The sequence below is a fragment of the Arachis stenosperma genome, chromosome 4 (assembly GCF_014773155.1).
Source record: "Arachis stenosperma cultivar V10309 chromosome 4, arast.V10309.gnm1.PFL2, whole genome shotgun sequence".
In the NCBI taxonomy this organism is placed as follows: Eukaryota; Viridiplantae; Streptophyta; class Magnoliopsida; order Fabales; family Fabaceae; genus Arachis; species Arachis stenosperma.
This window is the reverse complement of record NC_080380.1, coordinates 88,523,777-88,530,770: the sequence shown is the minus strand read 5'-3', so window position 1 is coordinate 88,530,770 and position 6,994 is coordinate 88,523,777.

Genomic DNA, 6,994 nt, shown 5'->3' with positions numbered 1-6,994 from the left:
GTTGTTCAAACTCAACAATCCCCGGCAACGGCGCCAAAAACTTGGTGCACGAAATGCAATCTAACTCTTTGGCAATTCGTACCACTAACCAGCAAGTGCACTGGGTCGTCTAAGTAATACCTTACGTGAGTAAGGGTCGATCCCACGGAGATTATTGGTTTGAAGCAAGCTATATTAATTTTATTAATCTTAGTCAGGAGGCCAATAAGATTATTTGGATTTGATTGTAAGAAGTCAAAGTGTTTAGAATTATTAGAAAAATAAAAGAGAATCAAATCGTTACTTGGTGTGCGGTAATGAGAAATATGTTGGAGTTTTGGAGATGCTTTTTCCTTTGAATTTCTACTTTTCCTTGAAGTCCTCTTCCCACACGCAGGTTCCTATGCTCTGTCACAGCACGGCTAATCATCTGTCGGTTCTCAATCAGGTTGGAATAGAATCCATTGATTCTTTTGCATTTGTCACTAACGCCCAGCCTTCAGGAGTTTGAAGCTCGTCACAGTCATTCAATCCCAGAATCCTACTCGGAATACCACAGACAAGGTTTAGACTTTTCAGATTCTCATGAATGCCGCCATCAATCCGGCTTATACCACGAAGATTCTGATTAAGGAATCTAAGAGATACTCATTCAATCTGATATAGAACGGAGGTGGTTTTCAGGCACACGTTCATGGACTGAGGAAGGTGATGAGTGTCACGGATCATCACCTTCTCCATAATTAAGCGCGAATGAACATCTTAGATAAGAACAAGCGTGTTTGAATGGAAAATAAAGGGATTGTATTAATTCATCGAGATGCTGCAGAGCTCCTCACCCCCAACAATGGAGTTTAGAGACTCATGCCGTCAAAAAGTATGTAATTCAGATCTGAAAATGTCATGAGGTACAAAATAATTCTCTAAAAGTTGTTTAAATAGTCAACTAGTAACCTAGGTTTACAGAATATGAATAAACTAAGATAATTGGTGCAGAAATCCACTTCTGGGGCCCACTTGGTGTGTGCTGGGGCTGAGACTAAAGCTATCCACGAACTGAGGCTTTTCTTGGAGTTGAACTCCAAGTTATAACGTGTTTTGGGCGTTCAACTCCGGATCATGACGTGTTTCTGGCGTTTAACTCCAGACAGCAGCATGTACTTGGCGTTCAACGCCAAGTTACGTCGTCTATCTTCGCGTAAAGTATGGACTATTATATATTGCTGGAAAGCCCTGGATGTCTACTTTCCAACGCCGTTGAGAGCGCGCCAATTGGACTCCTGTAGCTCCAAAAAATCCATTTCGAGTGCAGGGAGGTCAGGATCCAACAGCATCAGCAGTCCTTTTTCAGCCTAACTCAGATTTTTGCTCAGCTCCCTCAATTTCAGCCAGAAAATACCTGAAATCACAGAAAAATACACAAACTCATAGTAAAGTCCAGAAATATGATTTTTGCCTAAAAACTAATAATATTCTATTAAAAACTAATTAAAACATGCTAAAATCTACATGAAATTACCCCTAAAAAGCGTATAAAATAGCCGCTCATCACACACCTAAACTCCATGTCCACTATGGAAAATTGTATATCATTTTGAAGCCCCGGATGTTAGTGGAAGTTATGATCAATTTAGTAAGAGAGGTCAGGATTGACAGCTTTCCAAATCCTTCCTTTCTTGAATTCTTCCAGTTTGCATGCTTTCCTTCCTCTTTCTCTTTCTCAAGTCATTCTTGCCTTTAAAATCTTAAATCACTCAAACAAACATATGAAGGTATCGAATGGGATAAAAGTGAATTAAAATTGGTAATTTAAGCATGAAAGGCATGTTTTTCACAATTAAGCACAATTAGGAAAGAATTCACAAAAGCGTGCTATTTCAATGAATAAATGCAAGAAAAGTCAATAAAATCCACCTAAATAGAGCAAATAAATACCATAAAATCTGGATTCATCAGTATCCTCAGAAGGAGATTCTAGAAGATCCTCAAGCTTCTTGGCGTCAAATACCTCTTTAATCAGAGGCTCAATTATATTAACTCTCATACACCCTTCAGAGTCATCAGGGTGTTGCAAGGCCTCTAGCACATTGAGGACAATTTCCTTTTCATTGACCCTCAGAGTTAATTCACCCTTTTGAACATCAATAAGGGCTCTTCCTGTGGCTAAAAAGGGTCTTCCAAGAATAATAAAGGCATTTTTACCCTCTTCATGTCCAATGTTAGAAATTTAGCAAAAAAGATAAACGGTTATACTTTCACAAGCAAATTCTTAGCAACTCTAAGGGGGTACTTAATAGAACGGTCAGTAAGTTGAAGAGAAATGTGAGTAGGTTTTACCTCATCAATTTTGAGCTTTTTCATTAATGAGAGAGGCATGAGGTTGATGCTAGCTCCAATATAACATAAAGCTCTCTGAATAGTGGTATCTCCAATGGTACAAGGAATTAAAAAGCTCCTTGGGTCCTGCAATTTCTCAGAAAAATCTTTTTGAATTATTGCACTGCACTCCTTAGTTAGTACCACTGTCTCACTTTCTTTCCAGTCCCTCTTGTTGCTCAATAACTCCTTCATACACTAGGCATAAGGAGGCATTTGCTCAAGGGCCTCTACAAAAGTAATGTTGATTTAAAGCTTCCTAACGACCTCCAAAAATTTGAAAATTGCTTGTTAGTGGATGCCTTTTGAAGTTTCTGAGGGTATGGCATCTTAGACTTATATTTAGGAGCCTTGGGTAATGCAGGATGTGTATCAAGAGTGACCGAAAAGGGGTTGTCAAGGTGCCTAGAGGGGGCGTGCTTTGCCTCTTCATTTTTCTTCTCCGGGGTCTTTTTTTCAACCCGCTACTTACTAGCCTTAGTCTCTGATCCTGCTATCTTACCACTTCTCAATTGACTGGCCTGACACTCTTCTTTTGGATTAGGTGACGTGTAATTGGGAGAAGTATTAGAAGGCCTCTCTGGTGCTTGCTTGCTCAACTGACCCATTTAAACCTCCAAGTTTCTGAGTGAAGCTCGAGTTTTCTACATAAAATTTTGTTGATTCATGGAGAGTTTTGCAACAATAGATGCCAAGTCAGGGGTACTTTGAGGTTGCGCTGTTGAACTGGGTAGTTGTTGAAATAATTCTTATTGACACCACCCTGAGAACTATTGATGAAATTCAGTGGTTGCCTCTGAGGTTGTTCTCTCCACCCAAAGTTTGGTTAATTCCTCCACCCTGATTAAAGTCTTGGGGTAAGGATCATGGTTGGAGGGTTTGGATGAGTGGTGCACGAAATTGCAATCACACTTTTGCAACTCCACACAACTAACCAGCAAGTGCACTAGGTCGTCCAAGTAATACCTTACGTGAGTAAGGGTCGATCCCACGGAGATTGCCAGCTTGAAGCAAGCTACAACTCATAGTAAAGTCCAGAAATGTGATTTTTGCATAAAAAATAATAAAAATACAACAAAAAGTGAATAAAACATGCTAAAAACTATATGAAAACACTACCAAAAAGCATATAAAATATCCGATCATCACAACACCAAACTTAAACTGTTGCTTGTCCCCAAGCAACTAGACAAATAAAATAGGATGAAAAGAAGATCGTGGTGCAATAAAATCTCAGAATCTTCAATGAAGCTCAAATTCAAATTAGATGAGCGGAGCTTATAGCTTTTTGCTTCTGTGTAGTTTTGGCATCTCATTTTATCCCCTGAAACTCAGAATGATTGGCTTCCTTCAGAACTCAGCATGCAGATAGTGTTATTGATTCTCCTAGTTTAGTATGTTGATTCTTGAACACAGCTACTTTATGAGTCTTGGTCGTGACCCTAAGCATCTTGTTTTCCAGTTATACCACCAGATACATAAATGCCACAAACACCTAATTGGGTGAACCTTTTTAGATTGTGACTCACCTTTGCTAGAGTCCCCAGTTAGAGGTGCCCAGAGTTCTTAAGCACACTCTTTTTTGCTTGATGTAGCCACTTAGGCCAGGATTTTATTCCCTTGAGCCCTCTTATCCATTAATGCTCAAAGTCTTGGATCCTTTTTACCCTTGCCTTTTGGTTTAAAGGGCTATTGGCTTTTTCTGCTTGCTTTTTTTTTCTTTTTCTTTCCTTTTCTTTATTTTTTGCAAATTTTTTTTTGTGTTCTTCATTGCTTTTTCTTGCTTCAAGAATCAATTTCATGACTTTTCAGATTATCAATAACATTTCTCTGTTTACCTCCTTCTTTCAAAAGTCAAACATTACTTAAATTTCAGTATAAAAAAATTATACACTGTTTATGCCTTCATTCAGAGAGCTAAAGCAATGCCACCACATATAAATATTTTAAATTTTTCTTATTATATACTCGAGATATTTACACCCTTGCTCTTCTAAAAAAAATCTACTATTTTATTCATGTTTGATGATGATAAGAAAATTAAATTATACCCAAATTGATAAAAATAATACTAATGCTCATGCAATCTGTTCATACCCTGGGTCAAGCTGTCCGACCCGGGATGTTTAGCGACAAGCCGACCGACCTCTTCAGGTCAGACTATCCAACCTCTTCTCAAAGAGCTCGGCCAATGCCCGACCTCTTCTCAAAGAGCTCGGCCAAATCGCCAAAGAAGCCCAAAGCAGGCCCAAAATGAAGGAACACAGCCCAATCTAAAGGCAGCCAAAGCCCAGAAAGATAAAGGCGGTTCCCCTAAAGATAAGATGACTTCACTCAAAGATAAGATAAGATAAGATAAGATAACTATCTTATCTCCAGAGAAGTCACTCCTCACCATTATAAATACACTGGAGCACCCAGGTATAACTCATACTCTGATTCTACTCAATACCTGTTTAATACCCTTGCTAACTTAAGCATCGGAGTCCCTTGCAGGTACCCCACACCCTTCGGTGACAAGGGATCAGAAGCATTCTCAATTCCACGAGTCGGACACACCAGCTCCGGCCGCTATACACCTGCCGGACATGTCGGCTCCGACCAGCACAGAAGATCTTGTCCGAGATCGACCTACAGTTTCAGGTAACCCTCAGAACATTGGCGCCGTTGCCGGGGAACTTGGAAGTCATCCCACCATCATGGTGGACAACCATGACAACGACCACGATTCAGATCTAGAGGATAGAATGCCGCACAAAAATGCGGACACTACACCAAACGATACTCCTCAACTTAACAACGAAAAGGATTCTCCAAATGCGGGAGCCATCGAGGCTCTTCAAGACCATTTAAAACAACTGGAAGAAGAAGCCCTACATCAACGAGAGATTGAGAAAGACCTACAAAGGGAGATAAAGCGACGTCGGCAATTGGAGGACAAACTTCTAAAACTCGAAGCCGATCTCAAGGCCAAAGCTAATCGATCCTCTCATGAGGATAGCTCCTGCAAGGACCAAGATCCTTTCACCAAAGAGATCATGAAAGCTAAAGGTCCCAAAGGACTTCGAAGCTCCAGACATGACCCCGTATGACGGCACATCAGATCCAAGCCATCATCTTAGCGATTTCAGAAGCAGAATGTATTTCACGGAGGCCTCATATGCAATCCGTTATTCTCCATCCAGAAGGACAAAGCCAAACACGCACCGAGCCTATTAGGGATCAAGCAAGGAGATCGAGAGAGCCTTCGCAACAACATGGAAAGATTCAACAAAACATGTATGGGCATACAAAGTCTGCCAATAGAAGCAGCTATCAGGGGCCTCATCAATGGTCTACGAGAAGGATCTTTTAGCCACTCAATATCCAGGAAGCACGCAAACATCTCTAAACGAGGTACAAGAACGAGCAGAAAAGTACATCAACATGGAGGAAAACTCTCGACTAGGAGAGATCTCAAAAACTGAACATTCCTACTCCTCTCGGGATAAGGATAAAGAGTCCAAGAAAAAAGAAGATCAACATGGAGAGAAGCCTAGAAAATACCACAATTACACCCCCTTCGGGTGTCTGTTGTGGATGTCTACCGAGAAATATGCAACACTGAGAAGATCCCATCAACTCGCCCAATCAAAAACAAAAGAGGTCGGACGCGTTGAAGGTCCACCTCACACCAAAGAGGTCGGATGCGTTGAAAGTCCACCTCACACCAAAGAAGTCGGACGCGTTGAAGGTCCACCTCACACCAAAGAGGTCGGACGCGTTGAAGGTCCACCTCACACCAAAGAGGTTGGATAAAGTTGAAGGTCCACCTCATACCAAAGTGGTCAGACAAGTTGAAGGTCCACCTCACACCAAAGAGGTCGGACAAGTTGAAGGTCCACCTCACACCAAAGAGGTCGGACAAAGTTGAAGGTCCATCTCACACCAAAGTGGTCGGACAAGTTGAAGGTCAACCTCACACCAAAGAGGTCGGACAAGTCGAACGTCTCACACCAAAAAGGTCGAACGAGTTGAACGTCCACCTCACACCCTTGAGAAACATGTTCATGGAGGATTCGCAGGAGGAAGGATCTCTAAATCATCTCGTAAAGGACACCTCAAAGAGGTATATTAAAGAAGGGAGAGAGGTTTGAATAGGACTACGGGGTGCAAACAAGCCTTCCGAGATTTTGAAAATTCTTGGGGCAACCACCCATTCTTACCCGACCAAGGGAAAGTGAAAAGCTCATATTATACCTCGTAGTAGAAAATCGGGCAATAGCCTCATCACCAGTTAAAGAAGACAAAAGTGGGCAACAACTCGTCTACTTCATCATCAAGGCTCCACAAGGGGCCGAACTAAACTATCAAAAGATAGAAAAGTTCGCCTACGCCCTCACATTCTCTTCTCGACAACTCTGTCCATATTTTCAAGCTTACACTATTAGAGTTCGAACCAACCAGCCCATAAAAGGCACCCTACAGAAAACAGACTTAGCTGGAAGAATTCTACAGTGGGCAATCGAGTTATCTAAATTTGATCTTCGACATGAAGCTCGGACAGCCATCAAATCACAGTATCTGGTCGACTTCATTACAAAGTACATTGACACCCCGAAAACTCTTACAAAATGGAAACTCTACAAGGACGACTCTC